At 43.4% G+C, this 25,830-nt stretch overlaps 1 protein-coding gene across 2 annotated transcripts in view; it reads right to left on the bottom strand.

The window, feature by feature from the left end:
- LOC115480561 (retinal homeobox protein Rx1-like) overlaps positions 1-22,685 on the bottom strand; it is a 118,289-nt gene extending 95,604 nt beyond the window's left edge. The window contains exon 1 of one of the 2 annotated variants that reach the window (XM_030219326.1): positions 22,638-22,685. The gene's annotated coding sequence lies outside the window, so the exon portion shown is untranslated. Of the gene's footprint in view, positions 1-22,294; positions 22,368-22,637 lie in introns of those variants that run through there. The other variant, XM_030219325.1, reaches the window with a different exon arrangement.
- Positions 22,686-25,830: the final 3,145 nt, after the last annotated feature.

Raw genomic sequence — 25,830 nt, 5'->3', positions numbered from 1 at the left:
GTCCCTGAGCTCTCACCAACCCCCTCAAATTCCAAACCTTTGTTCAGGATAGGAACAAAACCAGCATCAGTGTAATCAGGTCTGATTCAAAACTTCTGCAACAGATGATTTAAAAGTTATCCAATAAACTATAAGAGAAACATTTCTTCACTTTTTCATCTGCTAAGTGCTGTGGCTCCACCCCCAGCCCCCATGATGCTATGATAGAATGGGTGCATTTTGTCCCTGAAGACCCAGTTGAGGAAGGGGGGCTTATGTGTACTCTGCAAAGTTCAGAAACTTCTCCATCTCTGGAAAATCCTTAATTGCTGGATTTCATAGTCTACCCTGTATCCAGTCTTCTCAATACACCTTGGATAATTTCCTAAAAGAAAAGTGCATAAGCCATTATTATGATGGACTTGGGAAAATCCACTGCTTATTTCTAGGATAAGCAGCATAAAATCAATTTTACTGTTCTGAGATCTTGCCAGGTACTTGTGACCTAGATTGGCCACTGTTGGAAACAAGATACTGGGCTTGATGGACCTTCAGTCTGTCCCAGTATGGCAACGCTTATGTTCTTATGTTCCTGGTACAGCTACCGGATTCCCTGAGAACTGAAATTGGAGAAAAAAGGTTCCTTGATATTTTCTTGGCTGCACTTGTTCTTAAAGCATGCATAACCTGTTAGTACAGATTGTTAGATCAAGGTTTGAAGAGAGAAGCTGAAAAAAGTACATCTGATTTGCATGGAGGGAACGGAATATTTCACTCCCACATTATTATGCATGTGTCTGCTTTACAGATGAGGCCATCTGCTCCCCAGACAAGGCGAGACAGACTCTTCCCTTTTTTGAAGCAGGTCATTCACCAGCTTTTGCTGGAATCTCCAATAACCGAGGGGGGAGGCACACCCCAGGTGGCAGTCGGAGACTGGCAGCACCTCTCCACTGCTCCATGGGGGGAGGGGAACTTGCCACCCCTTTTCTGAAGCATCCTCCCCCCTTCTCAATCCTTAAGGCATAAAATTAGCTAAGGGAGAGAAGGAGAAGGAGATGCAGGGCACTGAGGACCTCACTTTCTGTTTCTAAGTCTCAAATGCTCTTCACTATAAAAGAACTTGTGAATCTCAGCTCCAGGCCTAGGGACATAACTAGATAATTAGTGAAAAATGAGCTTTAAGTGCTTCATTCAAAATTACTTCCAAAAACTAGATTTCACTCATGCCCACCAATTCTCTCTCTTCTGTTCTAAATAGCAATATAAAGTTTACCCTACCAAGGACCATAGCTAGGGCAGGATGTCTGGGGCAATGCCCCAGGAGCTGAATTATTTTAGGACATTTCCAGTTCTGCTTTGTGGGGAGGGGACGGATGCTGTGCCATTGTGTTTCCTGTAGCTCTCTGGTACCATCCCCCTTTCACCCACCCCAGATCTTTAGCATATGTTAAACAGGGATCCCATCTTCCTTTTAACTATCAAAGATCTCCTCTCTCCTGTTAGGGATTAAGATGCCCTCCCGGGGCGGAGCAAGATGGTGACGGTGATACTGCTCCACGAGTAACTCCGTGGTGTTGTTAGAGTTAAAACCTTTTCCGCAAGTTCTTTTTTTCTTCTTAGCACGTTCGCTTTGTTTAAAACAACTAGCGTGATAATGCCGCACTCGAAGAGGAAGGGCTCTGTTAGAGCCGTGAGCCAACCAGCTTTAACTTCAACACCTAACCAACAAACTATGGAGAATTACCTCGTGCGATCCACATTAACAGCAACAGGAGGTCCTGCTGAGTTATCGGACCAGGGAGAATCCGTACTCCTGGGACAGGACGTTTCATTGTCCCCTCCATTGCATTATCCTCCTCCGCAGCCGGCAGAACCTGAGAGTGGGGGCGGAACCAGTGATCGCGAGAACGAGAAGAGAACCGCACAGATGGGGCCTACTCTTGGCACTGCTGCCGAGGCTCTCTGTTTCACAGAGACTTCTAGTTCAACTTTAAAGAATCCGGGAAGGGGTTCTTCTGTGGTGGTAATGCTAGATGCGATTTGGGAGACGTTGCAGACTGTGATGGCATCGACTGGTAAAATTGAAGATCTTGTGAGTAATGTTCAGGAATTAACCCTATCTTTTTCCTCTATGAAAACTGAGATAACAGAAAAAATTAATAACTTGACTGCAGAAAATGTTAAATTGAAGGAAACCTCATTAAAGTTGGTAAAGGATACTTCTTTGATATTTAATAGACTGGAATATTTCGAAAATTACAACAGGAGATTGAATTTTCATTTATTAAACTTTCCATGTACTCCAGTCTATACTCCATTGGAGATGTTCAAGAGATATTTGACTGAACATTTAAAATTTTCCTCAGAGAATATACCACCGTTGAATAAAATTTACTATTTACCCACTAAAAAACAAAATAACGAAAAACAACCACAAGAAGATTTAAATGAATCAGCTTTGTTGGAATCCTCATTGTCATCTACAATGGAGAGACAAACATTATTAGTCTCATTTATATTTCAGCAAGATCTGGATTTGGTTGGGAAACTGGCCCTGAGACATTTGCAAACTCCATTTTATGGAGGTAAAATCTGGGTATTTCCAGACGTGACAAAAGAAACCCAGGCCAGAAGAAAAGAATTCCTTTTATTGAGATCTGCTACGATAGCTTTGGGAGCGACCTTTAATTTGAATTATCCATGCAAGTGTAATATAAAATATCTCGGCGTAAAATATGTTTTCTTTATTCCTGATCATTTAAAACAATTTATAGAGCAGAAAAAGTATTATAATGCCGGTCTATGTAACACATTCTGAACAGAACCTGAATGATAATAAGGGAAAATGAATGTGGATATTTGTTAAGTTTTTCTTTAGAATATATGTTAGAGTTTGATCTCCTAAGGAACGGCTCTTAACCCCCCGTTTGGTGGTCTAATATAAGTCATATAAATGATTATGATGTTTTCTTGTTTTCTTTTTTCTTATATGAAAATTCTTGACTGTTTTATTCTTGTTCAAGTAGTAATGCTTGTAAATTAATGAAAAATGATAAAGAATTTAAAAAAAAGATGCCCTCCCGATCCCAGCTGCCCCAGAGACTTCATACAATAATATTCAGCCAGTTGGGTAAGAAGGTTTCCACACTCCCCCTTCCCTTTTCAGCATGTTGTACTCTTGCTGGTATGACCTTGAATTTCTACCAACGGTCAAGCTGGATACCTACTTCCAGCATAGCTCTGCCAGACCTTGGCGAGCGGAGTGAAAGTCCTTGCACTTGAAAGACTGGAGAAGGGGGACCAATATTCTTCTCCCTTCTTTCCTCTCCCCCCAGCGCACTCTTTCTGAAATGAAAGCTGTCCTTCACCGCCAGGAAAGAGTTGAACAATTCGATCATATATGCAGTTCTGCAGCCTCTCACCCCTTCAGGCCTCAGATTTATCCAGCTGGCAGAATGAAGTCTGACGTCTTTAGAAACATTTGCAGTCAGGCTTGCTCGGCAAACATCATTTTCTCAATCCGTCCCCGGGATTTGCTGAAGAACTGTAGCTTTTCCATGACCATGGCAATACATTCCAGAGTGAAAACCATTTTATTTACTGGTGCCTGTTCAGTGGTTATTTAGAAATGGCCCAGAGTTAAGCATAAGTGTGTGGTTTTTTTCATCTTCCCCAGCCTGGGGAAATACTTAAGTGTGGGGGCTTTCACTCTTTCCATGAAATGAAGCTTTTTATCATAAATATATTTTGTACTGTCGACTTTGGAGGTGAGCTGGTTGTCTGAGGCACTGTCTGTAAACTTCTGTCCAATCCTGTGATTCTTGGGTTCCAAATCTAGTGTGGTTGATTCTGACATTCATCCTTCCGAGTCACATAAAATGAGGAGCCAATTGTAATCAGAAGATACTATTACTATCCGCTGCCTGGAATGAGCCCTCTTGTCCAAAGCTATTCAAGTATTGTGGTAACAGGTATGATCTCTTCCCTCCCGACCAGAAGGGACATGGAGGGATTCATGCAGATGAACAGAAGAGCCTTGAGAAATGACTGGTTGAGCATGCGGTAGCTGAGGAGTGCCTGGCACTTGTGTAATTGGGTCAGGATGAGAACATTTACATTTTATACCTGAATTCACTAGATGTTTTGTGAGATCTTCTTACTGTGATGAAATGCAAAAGATAGCTCCAAGACCAGATGGTATGGATAGACTTGAGCTCAAAGTCTGGGTTACAGAAACAGATTTGTGAGAGATTAGTTCAGAACTCATTTTGTGACTCCTCATCTCAAATACATTCTGCAGGAAATATGAACTGCTAAGCTCCATTTCTTATGGGATGTGGGCTTTGTCCCGGTTTTCTGTTTGGTACCCTGGTGCTATCCAGTCCAGAGACAGCTGCATGTTTAAGAAGCCTATAGCCTTCATGCCTATTTCTCTAATGAGCACCTATAACTTCCGCTTAGGACTCTTTCTGTTTTCAGTAATAACTTGAGTTTAGACAGTGCAATCTGTTATAAATCTGAATATTTTTCTAGAAAATTACTGGCAAGGAAAGGGTCTGATGCTGTGGCCCACGGTACTCACTGGACCCACTGCCCGCCTTGAGCATCATTGCACAGGGCCAGCACAAAGGCATGAGGTACCCTAGATATACCTTCACCTTTGCCCTCTCCCCCCCCCCCCCCGCAAATTTCCATTAGGCCCTTGGGTGCCCCCCCAGACCTGATAATCATGGTCATTCTAACACTACCTCTACAAAACCATTCTTGTAAAAATGAAAAATAGGACATTGATGTCTATTCTTATTACTTTTGGATAAATTTTTCTATCTGATTATTACTGCTAAGTTTTTACAGTATTTTAGGTAGTTGTGTTTTTACATAATTCGTAGCGCCAACAGTGGTAGCAATGTCTTATAAGCTTCTTTTGTTAGGCTGTGGAGATGGTGTGCATTTCCCCCGGCTTCAATATATGGTGTCCAATCCAAGATGTGCATCCAACTACATTGGCTAATTGGGTACTAATTGGCACCAATTTGAATTTGCACACGCACCTCGCTACGCACCATTCTATAACAATGTGCCCCAAAATCACATAGTGTGCAACCCAAAAGGGAGCGTGGCCATAGGAGGTGCATGGACGGGTCAGGGGTGTTCTTACAATTTGCACTCAGTGTACCACAGATGTGCGCTCAAATCGAGTGCCGGGAATTACACCTGGTTTCAGCAGTCCAAATTTGGGTGCTGAAATAGGCACTCAGGCTACCTTATAATGGGCACTTATCTTTGAGTGTTTATTAGAGAACAACATTGAGCATCATTTACAGAATCTAGTCCCTTGTGTGTTGCTAGTATCTTGGCATAACATCGTACTAGTGTACACCGCTTCGATAGCCTTCAGGCTTGCAGGTGTCTTTATATATTCATGTACAGTAGGTATTTTTTTTGTCCCTGAAGGGGTCACAATTAAAAATAAAAAGAGCCGAAGCTGGGTCCCTTAGCTCACAATCCACTGCGTTTCCATTGGGCTACTCCTCAGACCTTCATGCAGCTCTGTTATGAATGTCCATAATGCCTGAAGCTGTCACACAGCCTGGTATCCCTTGCTGGTTTCACATTCAGGGGAGGGAGGGGGACAGCAGCCACTGGGGGGGGGGGGGGGGGGGGTTAAGAAGGTGTCCTGCCTTAATCTCTCAAGCAGAGCACCTAGACATAGCAAGTACCAGGTCTAAATACAAATGTACACCTTTTTAGACATTGACATCCTTTCCCTTTCTGTGATTGGAGTTGGACATCCATATTTTAGGCCTTCCCTAGTCCTGCCCAAAACACACCCAGACCATGACTCCTTGCCATATGGATGTACTGCAGCGTTAGAGATCCATATCCTGCCTTTGTAAAATTGGGATTTTAGACATCCATGAATTATGGATGTCTAAATGCTAGTTTTCAGACATCCAAAACTAGAATAGAGCATCTAAAATAACCACCTTTCTGTTGTCTGCTCAGAATGGTGGATGATGCCCTTGTACAAGTCATTAGTGAGGCCCCACCTGGAGTATTGTGTTCAGTTTTGGAGGCTGTATCTTGCTAAGGAAGCGAGAAGAAACAGTTCAAAGAAAAGCAACAAAAATGATATGGGATTTGGACCAAAAGATATTTGAGAAGAGACTAAAGAAACTATGTATACACTAGAGGAAAGGAGAGATAAGGGTGACAATGTACAGATGTTTAAATATTTGAAAAGTATTAATATACAAACAAATCATTTCTGGTGAAAGGAAAACAGTAGAACTAGAGAACATGAATTGAGGTTGCAGGGGGGTTGACTTAGGGGTAATATCAGGGAGTACTTTTCCATGAAGAGGGTGGTGGATGCCTGCAGTGCCCTCCAAAGGGAGGTGGTGGAGATAAAAACGGTAACAGATTTCAAAAATACATGGGATAAAGACAAAGGATTCCTATGCGGAAAGAGAAATGGAAGCAAAACAAAGCTTAGCGATGCTTGGACGGTAACTCCAGTACTTCTGAAATAAGGCCAATGCCGGGCAGATTTCTATGGTCTGTGCCCTGAAAATGGCAAGGACAGATCAAGATCAAGAATATATATGCTATATTGCATCATAAGCTAAGAGTTTATCTTATCGGGTAGACTGGATGGAGCATGCAGGTCTTTATCTACCATCATCTACTATGTTACTATGATGAAAACTATAGAATGTTTTAAAGATAAAATATTAATATTAGTTAATGAAGGGGATGGAACACCTCCTATATGAAGAGAAACTAAGCAGGTTGGGGTTCTTCACAGACAGAGAAGATATGATAGAAGATTATAAAATTATGAGTGGGATTAAATAGGACACAGTTGTTTTAACCTGTGAAACACACAAAAAAGGAGAAAACTAGAGGCCAGCAGATTGAAAACAAATTGTAGAAAGTTTTTTTTTTCTCCAAGTGTGTTGTCATTAAGCTGTGGACTCTATGACTGAAGGATGTGGTCAAGGCAACCGAGTGGAGGAAGGGTAGTGGTTAGAGCACCGGTCTTGACATCCAGAGGTGGCCAGTTTAAATCCTGCTGCTGCTCCTTGTGATCTTGGGCAAGTCACTTAACCCTCTATTGCTTCAGGTCCAAATTTAAATTATGAGTCCGACAGGGGAATATTCAGTATACCTGAATGTAACTCGCCTTGAGCTACTACTGAAAAAGGTGTGAGCAAAATCTAAATAAATAAACATAGTGAAATTCAAAAGAGGCTTGGACATGTTCCTGGAGGAAAAGTCCAGGTAGACTGGGAGAGCCATTGCTCATCCCTGGAAATGAGTTATGGGAAATAGATCTGTTTTGGGGGATCTGAAAAGTACTTGTGACTTGAACTGGCCCCTGCTAGATAGGATGCTGGGCTCGATGGACCTTGGTCTGACTCAGCATGGCATTTCTTGTGTTCTTATGTAATTTTTTTATGTACACACAAAAGAAGACAGTTTCTAAAAGTCATTTGCCTGGATAAATGAGCTCTTAGAAATGTCCATATTCGCCCTGAGGGTGACCACCTAATCTGCCTGATTTTTACACCAGCCTTGCTTTCTCGGAATGGCAATTGCCCCACTTTAAAATGTTTGTGTGGCTCTCTCTGTGGTGGGTGGCCTGGATGCATGTTTTAGGAATAAAATGGATTCAGAATTTCATTTATTGGATTTACAGTTGGGTAAGACTGAGGCTGGAAAAGTGACTGGCCCAAGATATTGCAGCAGACATAGCAAAATGCAGTCTGTTTCTAATTGGAAGGAAGGAGCACCTGGAAAAACATAAACTATAGACCTTTCATGTTACCCAGTTTCAGGAGACTTTGGGGTGGTAGAAATCTAGGACTGGTTTTCTCCTAATTCATTATGGACAGGAATGGCTTAACCCTTAGGCAGATAAAGTGGTTGCCTAGGGCAGCAGCTTCAGGGAATGTCAATAAGCAGCTGCAGTCAAAGAAAAATAATGGTCCAGTCACAAAGTACTGTCAGTACACACTTCTACCCATTTCCTCAGGTAGAGGCTTTTAGGACTTGCTCTAATTGTGCAAAGTTTAGTTTTAAGGGTGAGAGCTTGACCTGAGGATCCCACTTAACAGATTAAGCACCATTTATAGAATAGCGGGGGGAGGGGGAGTGACTTTATTTCTAGGTCAGGACATAAATGGTGATGGCAGTCTTACAGTCTGAAAGTAAGGTGCTGTACTGCTGATGGATCAGTACTGGTGCCTGGCAGACTGTGCTGTGGCATGGAGGCAGTTGCCTAGTGGTTAGAACAGTGGACTTGTTATTTAAGAGGTGGCTGGTTCAAATCTCACCACTGCTTATTCACTTCACCACCCATTGCTAGAAGTACAAAATGAGGGGCCCTTTTGGAAAGCCACAGGAGGGCTAACATGAGGGGAGCATGTGCCAAATTGGCATTACCACCGGGATAGTGCTTGTGTGCGCCGAATCTTGCAGTAAAATAACATACATAGTAAGCAACGGCAGATAAAGATCTGTACGGTCCATCCAGTCTGCCCAACAAGATAAACTCATTTTACTTGATATGTGATACTTTATATATATAACCGAGTTTGATTTGTCAGTAGAAAATACTTTTCTATCTTCTACCATGGGGGGGGGGGGGGGCATTCCCGGCGGTAATCGGCAGTGCGGCCATGTTGGCACACACTGCATGGTTACTGCATGGGTAGCATGTGAGCCTGTACCGCTAGGTCAATGGCTGGCGCTAAGGATTCAGGCTGTAAATAGGTGGACGCTAGTTTTAATTTTTGTGCACGCCCATTTCCTGGCCCATTAAAAAATGGCTTTTTTCCCCAGCCATGGTAAAAATTGACCCAGCATACGCCAAAAAGATGCACCCACACTACTGCAGGCCACTTTTTACCTTGGCTTTGTAAAGGACCCCTTAGTATGCAAACAGTGATTCCTTGCACTAGGGTCAATCAGGAGCCTTGCACTTACCCCCTAGGGAAGAATACCTCCATGTTAGAGGAGGTGGCCATTCCCTTAAGCTGCCACTCTAGGCAACCACTTCATCTGCCTTGTCTCCATACAGACTGAGGAATTGAGGAAACGGGCCTGTTACCTGCGGTAACATAAGGCAGCTTATCTCCTTGGGAGGGGGGGACTCCAGCTGCAGGTACAGGCAGGTGAGTAACACTGCAGTATCAAATAGGGCTTTACTGAATATTCATATTCAATTTGATTCGGCCCCAACTAGTGCCCCAAATACATTATTCGTATTCGGCCGAATAGTGATTTAAATTCAAATATGAATAATCCGGGGCTCTACCATGCTAAATCCTACTGAAATAAACACTTGATCTCTGATTTCATGTTGCTTCTTTTATTAATTGTTACGTTAAAGCTCAATGCCCATTATTTGTATTCGGTTTTCAGCTGAATAATATTTGTCATTATTTGAATTTGGCCAAATAGTACAGCTCTAGTATCAAATGCCCCTCTCCCCTCTCTATGGTAGGCACATGGGTGCAGGTAACTATCTATGGCGCTACAAAGTATAAATGGCAATGTATAACCAATAGGCAAAGGTTGGTCCCTAACTCACATATACCATGGTCAACTCTAAAACTTCAGTGCCCACTTTAGAATATATAATAGACAAATGGAGCTAATGGAGAGCATGACTGTAATCAAGGTCTATGTTTCCCACCTTTGTAGCTCATCCACCAGCTATAGCACCCCCAGACCTGCTGCCACAGGGATGAGCCCAGAGACCCCTATGGAGAGGGAGGAGAAGGAGGAAGAAGAAGAGGAGGAAGTACAAGAGACTGGAGTCAAGGAGAAGGAGGAGGAAAAGTTTCAGACAACAGCAGCCCCCACAGCACCAACTACTTCCACCCCAACTGCCCACCCCAGACCCCATGTGCCACCCCAGGAGCAGCTGGAGCCTCAGAAGGGGCTTGTAATCTCTGAGGGGGAGGACAATGGCCTCCTGCATCTTTCCCCATCCTCCCCAACACAGAGAGCTGAGGTTCTGGCAGATCCAAGGGCAGCTGCAGCTGCAGGTACAACTGTTCCTTGCCCTGAACCTGCCACTGGAACTGAAGCTGTGCTGAAGAGGATGGGATTAATGTTTGAGGCCGTGGACCAGCAACAAAGGGTCATGGAAGTTGCTGTGGCCAGGACTGAGCAAGCTCAAGGACACATACTATCTGCCCTTCAGCATGCTGGGATCCTAGGACCCAATCCCTCCCAGGACCCTTAGTCTGTCCTACCTCCTGAGCAGCTCTTGGGGGACCTCCTTCCTTCCCCTCTGCCCACAGTGATCCTTCACCTTTCCCTCACTCCTTTCATTAATTGTAAATATGCTACAAAGATTATTCAAATGTATGCTCAAAAGATGTAATTTTATATGAAAGTTTGATTTTGACATGGGTGTCCTGTGCTGTCATGTCAATGCTTATGGTTGCCCTATCTGATATCAAGGTTCTGAGGCTAATACATTAGTTTCCTGCCCACTGTGAAGAGCAGAAAGGAGGTAGGGGTAAGCATTGCTGCCACTATGCTCTGACTGATGCATGTGTCACCTGCAGGGTTTACAGGTATTCCCACAGTAGCACCACATGCTGGATCCAGGGCTGCTGTGAACCCCTATCAAGCTTCATCCGCATTTCCATGGAAACAACTACTTCAATGACCATGTCTTGGACTGGACCCAGTAGGTAGGCCAAAGGGCAACAATATCCACACCATACAAGCCCCACAGTACAAACGTGCGCCCTGCACAGACCAAAAGATCAAATACTTGAGCCCACAAACAAAAGCTTGAGAACAATTTGCTCAGGACCTCGGTGCCAAACCTGTACTGAACCCAAGTCCATGCAGTCCTACAAATAACTGAGGTGAGCAGTGACGTGAGGGATGTATATCACCCACCTGACTATTATATAACTAAGTAATTAAATCAGTCACACATTAGACATGAAGGATTACTTCTGAAGGCTGAGCCTATCATTTATGGATTATTGAGATGATTCACTATAATAGACAAGGAAACTCCAACACTATGGTGTTTGATTGTGATAAAGGTACATGTGGGTTTTTGCCTGAGTGAATTATTGAATTTATGAGAATTCCCCCTCCCCCAATCCATTCTGTTGAACATAGGACGGTGTATCGCTTAGTTCACAGTATCACCACCTTGTCATAGGCTGCACGGCACCTGTCTTGAATTGCTCCTAGGGCCCATAGGGAAAAAGTGGAACATGTATCACAAACTTTAAAGGGGTCTGCAGTGTCCAGGAAAACAGAATGGAAAAGTGTTCACTTGATGAGTTTTATAATCTTCTGGTGTCTGACCACGCCTGTCAGTTCAAGAGTAATATGGTTCTGCTGACACATATGTTGGAGAATGGGGAACTTTGTAAAAGCCCCCAAACTGTAAAAAATTACAATTTTTCACACCTCTAATGTTCCCTTCTCAGCTGTTGTGTTGTCTGCTACCTATGCTCATATGTCAGACTTGCAGCCCTCTCATGATCTGAATCATGCTGGATGGACAGATCTAATGGGAATCCCAGGCAATTCAAGCCATGACACGGCTGAAGCATGTCTGGGTGGTAGACTCTCCCCACACAGCTTAAGGGGAACACTGCCCACAGCATTTCCAAAGGTCCCTGCATATCCCTTGAACTTGCTTCCTTCATTGCCTATGGTCTAGATTTTTTAGATGGGCATGCAGCTCTTGGCTCCTGATAACATGCATATTTTACAGTGATGTTACTGTGTTTTCCTGGCCCATGACCACATTCTCTTCCTACAGCCATGTGCCTAGCTCAGAATCAACAGTAATGCTTTAGACTGGCAGCAATGAGCATGTGCACCTAGAAAAAGCAAGTGTGCGTGTGCTCTCCAGCAAGTGTGTGTGTGCACTAGTCGCACATGTACTGACTCACAGCTCTGCTTTACAATTACAGAGGCTTATTTACCTTTTCTTAAAACTCATTTTCTCTAAAAAAAAAAAACGGAGTGTTCAGCCACCAAAGGAAGGGATTGCCATGAATAGAGCAGAGGTGTAGGGCAAAATTGTTGCCTTTGTATTGTTCAATTTTTGTTCCATTCACACTAGACTGTCATGATGTATATTTATTTATTGCATTTGTACCCCACATTTTCCCACCTCTTTGCAGGCTCAATGTGGCTTACATATATATGCTAAGGGATAAGCAAATTAAAAAAAACAAACAGGAACGTCAACTCCTTGCCCCCATTTCTCCCCCTCCCCACTCCCCTACAGAAAACACACTGCAGTAAATGAATGGGAAGGGTCAGTGCAAGAGTATTAAGCACCATGGGTAAACCTTCAGCCTTACCCTCCCCCCTCCAATATCAACTATCAGGCCCTCTCTAGTGGGTGACATGACGTTTGATATCACACTTAATATCATTATTATACGAAACATCATATATGATTAGAAAACACTGAAATTCATGTTGGATAATGGGTGTGCCAGACGATGGTAAAAGAGTTAAAGGCACGATTGCCTGGAGAAAAAAAAATTCTGTGGTGCCACCCTTCCTTTGGTGCTCTAAGCACATGCTTATTTTGAGTAATGGTTAATCCAGGGCAGGGCTGAGAGCATTCTGTATGTGCCTGTGTGTGCGCATATGCACACAGGCATGTGTTGAGAAAAAGGGGTGAGAGCTGACGGGAGGAAGCAGTTCCTGTTTGGATTCTATTTGATTGCACTGGTATAAGTTGCCTTTGACATGTATATGAAAAGCAACTAGGAAGTAAAGCACAATCTCTGGAAGACAGCAACCACTGCAAATTGGATGCATTCTGCAGGGGGCAGGGTCGTATTTAGTATAATACACAGAGTCTACCCTGCATGGTAGGTGCAAGCCTTACTACCAGGTTACCCACTCACTTCCTGCCTTGAAGGCCCTGTGTGTTATTGGGCCTCTGAATAATCTTCACATTGGCCTACCAGCAAAAGAGATTGTTGTAGAGTAGGCGGTTTCAAGACCACATACAATAGGATCTCCCCTTCCTCCACGCCATATGGGTTGCACAGCTGAGGAATGAACTAGTTAGAAGAAGCTTGTGCTGCTGGAAGATGAGTGGAGATTCCATGTGGATTGCCCCTGTGGAACCAGAGCAAGCTACAGGGTACTACTATGTGCCTATTATTGCAGCATGGAGGAGCGACCCCTTTGAACCCAGTCCTGCAGCTCTAGTTTGGAAGAAGATGGAGGAGTCTAATATATAATATAGAAAGGGAAGACTCAAAAATGGAACCCTGTGTAAAAATATTTATCCTGAACATTTGTCATTATCCAGTCCAGGTCTACACCCTCAGTGCTCCAGATAACAACGATAAGTTAATCTCTCCACAAGGTAAAGAGTTGGCTCTTAAATCATGTATGTATCAGTTGCCTGAAACAGAAGTTACATCCAAGGCTTTGCCATCAAACTTACTCATCTTGGCTGGACTCTGTCCCTTGAATTACCTCTTTGGCTGTTCCAGGAAAGGAGGTTGTACTACCGCAGGCTCTATCTCAGGATTCACTGACTGTCTTTACACTGTGATATGGTCCTTCACCCCTGCATTCCCGACTGTGACCTATTGTCTGGTACCCCTGATGAACTGACTCCACTGAGGGTTGGACTTAGGAGGAGTCTTGTATGGATAGTACAGCATTTTTCAAAACATCATCAAATAATAAATATTGCCCTATTTTTGGATTCCCGTTCTGTGTGAGCTGTGGTGCAAGTATATCATTCTGGGGCTTTATTTTTTTTTAATAAAGTAGTGAATATTTTTGTGAAATAAGCTCCTTGATGAGATTCAACATGAAACTAACTGGTCAATATTCAGCCAGCAGCAGTTAGCATTTTTAAAATGCTTACCATCACTGTCTAAATGAGTGCTGAATGTTCAATGCTAGACCATATATATGCAAGTTCGACCATTAGTAGTAGAACCACGAGACTTCCCTCAGAGCTCAAGGTGGCCATTTTACAGCTGGAAAGGGTTTGCTCCTGTCTGGCCTACTCCACTAGACCACCAGTGAGGGGTCTACAGGTGGGTGGGTAAGGGGGGTCTGTTCTTGGGGGGACCACTCATGTTTGGGGGATGGGGTGACTTACAAGGCTGGAAGACTGGGCATCCAAATGGCAGATGACAATTAATATGAGGAAGTGCACAGTGATGCAAGTAGGGAAGAGAAACTCAAATTATAGCTAAATGATGTAAGGCTTCATGTTATGAGCAACCACCCAGGAAAGGATTCATTGAAACCCTCTGCTCAGTGTGCAATAGTAGCTAAGAAAGGAAATAAAATATTAGGAATTATTAGGAAAGGAATGGAGAACAAAACTGAGGATACTATAATGCCTTTGTATTGCTCTCTAGTGTGACCACATCTCGAATACTGTGTGCAATTCTGGTCACAGCATCTCAAAAAAGATATAGTGGAAATAGAAAAGGTACAGAGAAGGATGATGAAAATGATAAAGGGGATGGGATGTGAGATGACTTCCCTATGAGGAAAGGCTAAAGTGGCTAAGGCTCTTCAGCTTGGAGAAGAGACGGCTGAGGGGAGATATGATAGAAGTCTATAAAGTCTTGAGTGGAGTGGAATGGATAGATGTCAATCACTTGTTTACACTTTCCAAAAATTCAAGGACTAGGGGGCACACAATAGTAGTAAATTTAAAACAAATCAGAGAAAATATTTATTCACTCAATAAGTAATTACGCTCTGGAATTCAATGCCAGAGAATGTAGTAAAACAGTTAGCTTAGCAGGGTTTAAAAAAGGTTTGGCTAATTTCCTAAAAGAACAGTCCATAAGCCATTATTAAGAAGGATTTGAGAAAATCCCCTGCTTATTCCTGGGATAAGCAGCATAAAATCTGTTTTATTGTTCTAGGATCTTGCCAGGTACTTGTGACCTGAATTAGCCACTGTTGGAAACAGAATACTGGGCTTGATGGACCTTCGGTCTGTCCCAGTATGGTAATGCATATTCATTGCCAGCACCCACATAGCTAAGCAGGCAAAGTTGTGCACTCCAGTGTGCCTGCTTAGGTGCCAGCAATGAATGTTGCCAGCACCTGCATAACCTCTAGCTCCTCCCTGACTCTGTCCCTGGAACGCTTCACTGCTGCCCAGATTAGAGTTGGCTGGTTCATGCCAATATTCAATGGCACTCCCTGGCTAACTGCCATTGAATATTGGCGGCTGGCCCACGGAGCACATTGTAAGCAGTGCTTGCTTAAATCACTTTGAATATTGTGCCTTTTTTTTAAACATTTTAGAAAGTTGCTTAAGACTGTTTCTGTAGAGATATTAGACTTAAGATTTGTTGATGTTTTTATCTGTATGCCACATGGGGTTGGGCTTCTAAATTAGCCCTAGTAAACTTTCAAAGAAACCCAGTCCTCAATTTATGCTTCTATTTTCAGGCTCCTAAATTTAGGGGATTAGCACATTTTCATCATTAAGCAACTCAAATTATGCTCCTAATTCTAGGGAAAAGAATGGTAGATCTAAATGGAAGAGCATAACATGCAAAATTCTGAATTTAGGTTCATTTTCAGCTGAAAATTGGGGTTAAAATAAGGAGTGCTGCTGGTTGAATATCAAACCCATTGTTTTTACTACTGATTCCTGGCTTCCTCCTATATGATGCAAACATTTTGAATTCTACTGATTTGTGACAAATATTTCATGGTACCTGTACCTGTCACTAAGGGCCCTGTTTAGTAAGATGCACTGGCGTTTTTAGCGCATGCCTTAAATTAGCATACGGTAAAAGCGTTTAGCGCACACTAAAAACGCTAGCGTACCCTTAGCACTGCTTAGTAGACAGGACCCATAATTTTATAATACTCTTTCTTACCGATAAATGCGTCAGTAATATTGTACCTCACTTGGGTATTTTAAAGAAGTGAACAAAAATTCTTTGAAATAAATAAATATATCGATCCCTCTGATAATGCCTGGCTATGTTGCCACTACTTATCGCTGGCAGCAGTACAATACTCAGGCATCCATTTCTACACTGTACAGAACCTTGAGCATATTTTCCACTTGATAGGGCCTGGATGCATGAAATGTTTTTCCCATAGATATAAAACAGAAAAAAAGCCCTCTTAGTACATTTTGACAAGACTGGCTCCATATTTTGTTTTTTTACAAGAAACTGATCCCATCCAGGATCTGCCTCTCAGTATAAGAAATAGATGCTGTCAGCGAACCTACCCTCACTAGTTGTGATGGCACAGTGGTGCTGTAAAGGAAGGGTGAACCTTCCAAAAAATGTCAAACGTGGCGCAATGTGATTGAAAATGAGCTGCAGTAGTTCAAGCCTCTGTTCCATTTAGAACCCACTGGAGTTGTGCTGTTCCTGCAATAACCTTAAGAAGGGAGCACAGTGCTGCAAAACTAGCCACAGATGTATCAAGGTAGTCTGATAAAAAGGTCTGATCTGCATCTTATTTGATATTTAGAGCCATGTTTACTGAGGCTTAGCTTAGCCTATGTGCTAACAGACATTAGCATGTGTTAAGTGCTTTGCAAGTCATAGGAATAGAATGGGTCATATGGCACTCAGGTACACTGCTAAAGGATTATTTTTTTATTTGTTGCGTTTGTATCCCACATTTTCCCCACCTATTTGCAGGCTCAATGTGGCTTACATTGTTCCGTCATGGCGATCGCCATTTCCGGTATGAGGAAATACAAGTTGGTAATGCATGCATGTTCATAAGAGAAAGCAGATTATGGAAGGTTCGTTATCAAGATCAGAGCTCTGGTGTTGTAACATTAACGTTCATTCGTAATGATTGTTAATGCAAGCAGGTATATGAAGATTTGGTTTTCCTATTTTGATTTGGTTTTGATTATCCTATGTGCGTGTGCCCTTTATAGCGGTGTTTTCCAAGTCCAGTCCTGGAATACCCCTTACCAGTCAGGTTTTCAGCAGGGCCGCCGAGGGATTGAGCTGGGCCCGGGGAAGGGACCACAGCTACCGCTGCCGCTCCCACAAAGACTGCTTCTAGTCAGACTTAAAAAAGGGGGCCAGAGCCCAAAGTGGGGGGTGCACATTTTGCCCCACCTCTCTGTCCCCGCCGCAACACCACATACCTTGGCTGGCAGGGGTCCCCAAGCCCCACCAGCACTGTACTCTGCCGCATTGCCTGGCCTGCAGCTGCTTTTCCTCTCACGTTGCTCATGCTCATTTCATCATGTGCAATGTGAGGGGAAAAGCATCCGCGGGGCAGGTAATGCAGCAGGGAACAGCACTGGAGGAAGGCTTCCGCTGGTGAGCCTTGGGGACCCCCACCAGCCAAACCAGAGGCCCCGATGCCCTGTATCTGCTCCTCCCCAGCCTCTAAGGGGAGGCCCGGCACCAGAGTTTTTTCTCTCCTGCTCCTGTCGGGACGCGATCATCTGGGCTCTGTCAGAAGCAGGAGATGGACAGACCCTGGTGCTGGGCCCCCCTTGGAGGCTGGACCCAGGAGAATCTTACCCCCCTGCCCCCCAACTCTGCGGCCCTGGTTTTCAGGATATCCACAACGAATATGCACGAACTTGATTTGTATACACTGCCTCCATTATATGCAAATCTCTCTCATGCATATTCATTGTGGATATCCTGAAAACCTGACCGGCAAGGGGCACTCCAGGACTGGACTTGGGAAACACTGCTTTATAGAATAGCACACAGTGCCAATTCCAATGCTCTAACGTTAGGCACCAGACTTGCGCCTGCTTCAGCACCATTCGTGTATATGACCCAACACGGGGCCGTGTTTCAACAAAACACACCCATCTGCTTCAGGGGTCTTACAGTAGATACACAAAAAAATAAGGGGTCGGTGCAGAATAATACTTGTGTTTGTAAAAGCACTGACTCGAAATTCAGTCAGACGCCATCAAACCCGCCAACAGTGAGCAAAAAAAGGGTGTGTCACATCGAAACACAGCCCCATGTCGGGTCATATAAATGAGTGGTGCTGAATAAAGTTTATTACAACTTACTTCTGGCTGGAAGATATGTGCACATGTGCAGAAAGTGCTTAGGTGGATTTTATGCATTTACATGTGCACTGGGAACCCCGGGTGAACTTTTAGCCTTACCCCTCCACTCCACCATCAACTTTCAGGCCCTATCACAGCACATACATTGCGAATGTGTGACATTACTTTTGATATCATGACTTTTGATACATATTTGTGCATGTAACTGGTGTATAAATGTTACTATCTATTTTATAGCAATAGCATTAATCCCGTAGTGCGTATTAATGTCTGTCAGTGTGCCTTAAGCTTTAGTAAACATGATCCTTACTTCTGTATCTTCAGATTTGCTGACTCACATGTTCTAACCTAAGACTGGGTTGTTATTATTATATTGGATCTAGATCAGAATTCTTCAAAGATGAGGAAGAGCATCCCATGGGTCCCTACTTCAGCTGTCCATTAAAGGGACCAGAACCTCAGAAAGCCAATACAAAATATCAAAGCCTCCAGAAAAATAGATGTGCCAATGGTAAGAGAGACACAGAAGGGAGATGAATTAGTTCAAGTTTCACAGCTGGTAGGAGCAGTACTGGGTATCATGAAGCTTACACTGAATGTGGATTTCTCTAGTGCTATCAGAACTCAAAGAGTCTATACACATGCAACGCTTTCATAGTATATAACAGGATACCTTTACGGAATGTACTACAGTCTATATAGAGATGCATCTTGCCCCCCCTCCCATGAAAAGAGGTGTGTGCCACACATTCTGGGTTTTGTTTTGTTTCCAAGAAGGGTAGTAGAAGGTAATATAGCAGGAATATGGATACTAGGAAATGTTACTAACCAATTCAGCATTTTCCGAGTGGAGGAGTAGCCTAGTGGTTAGTGCAGCAGACTCTGATCCTGGGGAACTGGGTTTGATTCCCACTGCAGCTCCTTGTGACTCTGGGTAAGTCACTTAACCCTCCATTGTCCCAGGCAGGGGCGTAGCTAGGTGGGGGCATGGGGGCATGGGCCCCTGCAGATTTAGCCCTGGCCCCCTGCTTTCACCCCCCCCCCCCGCCGCCGATGACCCTCCCATGCCACATTCGACTCCTGCCGCCGCCAAACCTCCCCCCGCCACCACCGTCAGGTACCTTTGCTGGTGTGGTCCCCAACCCCCACCAGCTGAAGTCCTCTTCAGTGCCGGTCTCCAGCGGGTTGCTGATCTAGATTCTGTTTCTGCGAGTCTTCAGGACTCACAGAAACAGAATCCAGATCAGCAAACGTGCCGGACTCGGAGACCGGTGCTGAAGGGGACTTTGGCTGGCGGGGGTCGGGGACCCCCGCCAGCAAAGGTACCTGGTGGTGGCAGGGGAGGATTGATGGCGGTGGGAGGGGGGTCAAAAGGGATGAGGGAGGGGCGGCAGTGCTGGGAGGGGGGGCTAAAATATGCCCCCTCACCTCGGGCTCTGGACCCCCTCTCCCACTGAAGTCTGGCTAAGCCCCTGGTCCCAGGTGCAAATAAGTACCTGTATATAATATGTAAACTGCTTTGAACGTAGTTGGAAAAACCACAGAAAGGCGGTATATAAGTCCCATTCTCCTTCCCTTTCCCTATCTGGTTATGGTTTTTAAAATACCCTGAAAAGTGTCAGGTCAGCAGAGCAGGTTACTACATATCAACTAAACTGCTCCTTCCAGACTTTTACAGGCGTGTGTGTATGGGGGGGGGGGGGGTTACCCCCATTTGAGCTAAGCCACTCACAGGCCGATGCTCAGAACTCCCACAGTAAAGTCAACAGCACAGAACTGAAACCGCCAGTGCAGCATAGAAAACTAGCTCACCAATGCTCAAAGAAAACGGAATTCAAATTATACCTGCACTATAAAAGTGAATGCGGGGGGGGGGGGGGGGGGGGGGGGGAATGTGCTTGGTGCATGTGCAAGAGTTTTGCAGTAAGCTCAGCTCTTGTGCGCATGCACCGGGCAAACCCAAAATCAAAGCACACAGTGCCTGTTTTCTGTGCCTTTAAATATAAGCTTTTCAATTTGTTTTTACACGGAAGGCGCCAATGTGTACTTTCACTTTTGCTTGGATTCGTGCACATTTATTTCTTAGCGGGCTTTCTTCCACATCCAAAAGAAATCAAACCCATCAGACTTTAAAGAAAAAAATTGTGAAAAAATCCTGTCTTCAAACACCCTAATGCCTGCTCCAAACTGCCTGGCATTAGTACTGCGGCTTCGTTTTATGCACTGTTCTAGAAGCATTTGGAGGGAATTGGAAATGACCTCATTAAATTCATTTGACTACATTTGCATGTTATTTGCACTAATCTTCGGCATGCACATTTTCTCCAGTGCTAGAATCCTCTGAGCATCCTGCGACCACTAATGCTGGCACTAGTCCGACGCTAATCGCTTCTAGCGCTGGCATTACATTTTGAGGATTGGCTTGTTAGTTTCATGTTGCCATTCTATTAACTTAAAAAGCAAAATAACCTTTTTCTTTTTTGTTGGGGAAGGGGAGGGGGAAGAGAAAAAAGTAAGACCCTCCCTCACCTTCACATGCTGCCTGTCAACTTCAAACACATTGATATTCAAAATCCTAAAGACAACCCTCCCCCAAAGGGAATCTAGAAACTTTGATATTACATAAGTGCATAAGTATTGCCATACTGGGACAGACTGAAGGTCCATCAAGCCCAGCATCCTGTTTCCAACAGTGGCCAATCCAGGTCACAAATAACTAGCAAGATCCCAAAGCAATGCATTTATAGCAAAGTGAAAACTATTCAGGGCCAAACCCCGTTCTTTAAGTGAAGAGCTGTTTACTTCTATTTCACCACAGGGATGGAATGAGGTAATGCAATATGATTAAATACTTAGGTACCCTGCTTGGGAAAAAGGCTCATTTTCAATCTGCTTTCTTGCAAACCTTTACAGAAACAAACCTCCAGGTGAGTGAAGCTTAGTCCCATCCTCAGCTTTAAACACTTTTTTTTCTTACACCCTAAAGGTCAATCACCAGAGTCCATGCAAGAGTAGTGGGCAACCAAGTCAAACCTCCAGCCTTACACCCCCCTCAAGCAACTTTTAGGCGCCAGCTCCCCCCCCCCCCCCCCCAAGATTTTTTATAATTAAACTCAACAAGCTTGATCATCCCACAAAAATGGAGGTTAAAGTAGGTATTGATGATTCTTTGAGTTTGTGTGACTGTCAGGACCTATTGAATTACTTAGACTACAGCTGCTCTTTATTGTCTCAAAGAAGCTGCTGTCCTAGGCGACTGCCTAGCCTTGCCTAATGGTTGACCCGGCCCTGGCAATGGCTCCGGATACTTTATTTGTTTATTGGAAGAGGAAATTGTTGATGGTTGATTTAAGGAAGTCAGGTTTTTAAATTTCTCAGAACCAACAGAGTCTTCAATGAAAGCTAGACAAGCCCAGCGACCTTCTAACTCCGTTTTCTGCCCCCCCCCCCCCAATTAAAAAAAATAAAAGACAAGGGACGAACTCCAGATCAGTATTCTTCTTGCAAAGCACTGCTCCGACGCTGCTGCTGCTCCTGCGGGAGGTCCTGGATGCAGACACGGCACTAGCTCTGCCATCGCAGCTCATTGAATCCGGTTTTACATTCGGTTTTCTAGCTTTATGACATCAGATACACTCATACAGCTAGATAACCAAAGAGAAAAACGAACTCGGCTCTGGCAAACCCAACCTCTTGTGTAAGCCCTACATGCTTGAAAAACAAAACCACCGGGAACAACACTCTCCCCTACCCCATGAACAAAAATAAACCCCGTAGCCTAAGTATGAAACGCGGAATATATCCGCCGTAGTTAATGCAATTACAAGCTAAAAAGAGACACTCAAAATGCACAGCGTCCTCATTTTCCAGTGCAAGTTTAAGAAAAAAGCAAACGTTAACACCAACACAGCTCTGCCAATATCCCGAGATAATACGAAAAGCAAACTCTCTCTTCTAAAGTCAACAGTCGGTAAAGGCCAAGCCTTCTGCAGCCCGGACCTGCCCCCCACCCCCCGTAATCCGAGTGAGGATGGAACCGGTAACAAAACTCTGATAGAGCAAAACCACTCTCCGTTCTAATAAGCCCAGTCTTACTCCATTCTCTAAACAAACAGATTCATCGCAAGCAGCAAAACAGCGGCTTCAAAATCCCGAGGCTTCTCCGTTCACAGTGGCAGCATTGTTAAAAGCAGTTCTGAGATCCTCGCACCCCAGTCCCACAGAAGCACAAAACAGACAATTTAAACATTTTAGAGGAGGAAATACCTGCTTTGGGTTCTGGAGAGAAGGGGGTCTTCCTAAATTCACTGCCCAAGTCAAACTGCAAGAAGGCACGATCCGGCTCATCCAGCTTCTAGCAGAGGAGGCGAAAGGTTGTTTCAGCTCTCCACAGCTCGACCCAGTAAACGGCCTTTCCCCCCCCCCCCCCCTCTGCACCGCCCCCCGGAGGGGTGGGGGTGCAGCTTCACCCTAAACTTGATCCCTTTTTCTTCTCGGAGAAAACGAAAGAGGCGGTGGTGGCTGTTTGAGCTGGGAAAGTCTGAGGCTGAAAGGAGGCTGAGGGGCACAAGGGCTGAGCTGGGGGCAACCGGTATTGAATAGAGCCTACTTCTGTGCTGGGACAGCCCAGACAGGGCCAGAGGTCATCACAGCAAAGCAATGGTGATGTCACCAACCCTGGACTTGGTGATCTACACCCTGGGTAAAGGGAAGTTTGCAGAGCACTCTTAGGAATATGTGTGGTGTGTCTGTACAGTGTGTAAATATAATACATAAAACACACAGGTTGCCGGATTATGAATTTTTTTTAATTCGTGTGTAATATACGTGTACACAAATACGACTTTTACAATGTTTATATCCAGCCAACCCCATGCTGTTGACTCGTTTAAGATCCGGCTTCTGTTTAAATCGTGACCCGATTCTTTTCCAACACTGTTGCTTGGTGTGAGACTTAGGGGATAACCCTTCCTTCCTTAAGAATCTTTTTCAAGCACTCAGATTATAGTCACACGGGTTATTATTGTTTAATTATGTATTTTATGTATGGTTATAAAGAATTTTGCAATGAGACTGAATGCATTTTAAATCCAAAAAACTGTGGTAGTTGCTAGACTTTCAACACAAATCATCCCTCTCTGAACCTCAGTGAAAGAGTTTGCTCGATATTTGGGGGAGGGAGATATTTTGCACCCCAGTCTCCCATCTCAAGCCCTCTCCCCCTCCCCGTTTGCAGGGACAATGCTAACCAAATCCTCTCCACGACTGTTTCTCCATATGTTCTTTTCTGGACCACTTTTCAAGTTACTTTTCGTTCCTGTGTTGCCATTAAATATTTTCAGATATTTCTAAAGAATCCCTCCCCTTTCTCACGCGTTCATCTCACGCAAAAATAGATGGAGGGGGGAGGTGGAATTGGAGACGGGGGGGGGATTAATAATTTTAATCTCAGATTTCCTGACCAGTAAAAATGTCTATGAACAGTGTAAAATTAAATACAGGCTTAAACAAAGCTGATTCTCCTAACAGAAGATTTTAAAGCAAAAGCAGATCGAGACGGGCCTGCCTTATGGAAGCAGAAAACGAAACTCCTAAGACCAAGACCTCACAGCTCCCTCTCCAAGATACTTTTGGATGGGTGTGAAACATCTCAGTATTTCACGTTTTACTCATTTTGGCGAAAATGCGGAAATATTACTAACAACCTGAGAATTAGACGTCTTAATACAATCCCACACGATTCACCTCACTAAGGCTTCGTGTCTGTAACCTTCTTGCTGGAATGAAGGGAGACATTATTAAAATAAACGCCAAATAGGCTTAAAATGTCCATCCTTTTTTTTTTTTTCATTTTTATCTATTTAACTGCAGGAGAAAATTCCACCTTTGCAAGGTGGACTGCATTAAACCAAGTAATAGTAATGGTTTAACGCAGGCAGGGTCTCCCTTCAATTTAACCCCCTCCCATCCCACCTCCACCTTTTCCTCCTCTTCCTCACTTTGGTCAGAAGGGGCATTTTAAGTAGGTGACCCTCTTAATAGGTGCTTGCACCCTTTCCCCTTTTTTTGAATCTCACCAAGGATGCTTTTGAAGGAAACTTTTTTAAATTAAGGGGTAAAGGGGGATGTCGTATACCATGTTCACGAGATCATACCTGAGGGATATAAATGATCCTGAGATAGGTCTAAATGCAGTGCCAATAATACTGCGTAAGCTTTTTGAGGTCTAGAAGACCATTTTGACTATTGACTCCAACGTTTGAAACAGCTGTACATTCATGAAACACGTGAATCAATAATAATAATGTGGTCCTACATTTGGGCCCTAAGCATACGGATCTAGATGGCTAATTCAGTTGTACAATCTGGCCTCTTCAAAGAGCCATCAAAGTAGACAGAACTCTTTTGGCATAATCTGTAAAATGGATAGTATATACACCATCAAAATAAAACTCCAAACTTATAAGGTATTTGGTGATGACGATTTTAATGTGTGTGCCTACTATGTATCATATTTGTCTCCTAATGTATCACAGGTAGGATATTGTGTATATTTTGTATAGTGCTCCTCCCAATTTAAACTCATTTGCATGTGTACACAGCAGGGGTACCTGCTCCATTCCTTACCCAGGAAGTTGCAGGGTGTGAATTCCCTTATATATAATTGTCTTTATGGTAACGTGTATTTTTCTGTACCATACCTTAATTGCCTGATTATACAGTATTCTAGAATAACCCATAATGAGTTCCTTGCTGTTGATATTTTTAATGGTAGGAGAACATATCCATAACTTCATGTTTATAACCCTTCCTGCATTTATACGAACTATAGCACTCTTACAGTAGCTGAAGGAATCTGGTTACACCTGTACAAAGATTCGTTCATTTTTTTTCTTCGATCCTTAACAGTCATATTTTTCTCTATCAAAGTTTGCATGAGGTGAGCCTAAAGGAAAATAGTTATATTGATTAACTCTCCTAAGTTTCTCAGGGGTTCTCCCGCCAATGCTATTTCCGTTTGAACTTCTTTTGGAAATATTAGGCCCTTTTCCTAATTATATTACAAACAAACACAAGTTATCTGTGCTATTTTCGATGTTCTGAGCAAATAGATAATGTTTAATTACAATTTTAACTGTAGGAGAAATATACTGGAGAACCTAAAGGTGAAAATGTGTGGGTTCCGCCACAGATAACATATTGAAGTTGCTTATTATTTTCAGCGGGCCTCGGTTGTCTCTCTTCATAGTAAATCCAAATATTTTTATGTATTATGTCCAGTTTAATGTCTTCATTTAGAGCGGTCACTTCCGTTTTAATCGTCATAACAAGACCTCATTATCATTCCAGGATTATTAAATGTAAAAATACATCTAGCCATCTTTTTAAAATGAAACTTTTGATATCAATTACCCTTGCCTCCCCCCCCCCCCCAGGTAATCAGTGTAGATACTTATCGCCAATAGAGTCCACTAGGTTTTGTATTTCTAAAATTATTCGGCTTCAGGCCATTCTCTGACTCTAGAGAATTTTAAAGCGATATTACCTCTGAAGAGAATTTCTTTTTCGATTCGTAATCCAAACTTTCTTTTTCATATTAAGAAGCCGATGTTAAAATGTGCTTGTTAAATGGTAATTAGTCAATTTTGTTTACCGATATTGATAAGTTATGCGTTTAAATTATTTGTTTCTCTTTCTGTGTAGGTCTCCCGTATTCAAATGTTTTTATGCCAATGTGCCCAATGCCGATAAGTACATTTTTGTCTATCTATATATATACAAAATTTTCACATCGGCACTGG

Source organism: Microcaecilia unicolor, chromosome 11 (genome assembly GCF_901765095.1).
Source record: "Microcaecilia unicolor chromosome 11, aMicUni1.1, whole genome shotgun sequence".
Taxonomy (NCBI): Eukaryota; Metazoa; Chordata; class Amphibia; order Gymnophiona; family Siphonopidae; genus Microcaecilia; species Microcaecilia unicolor.
This window is presented reverse-complemented; position numbering and strand designations above follow the sequence as displayed.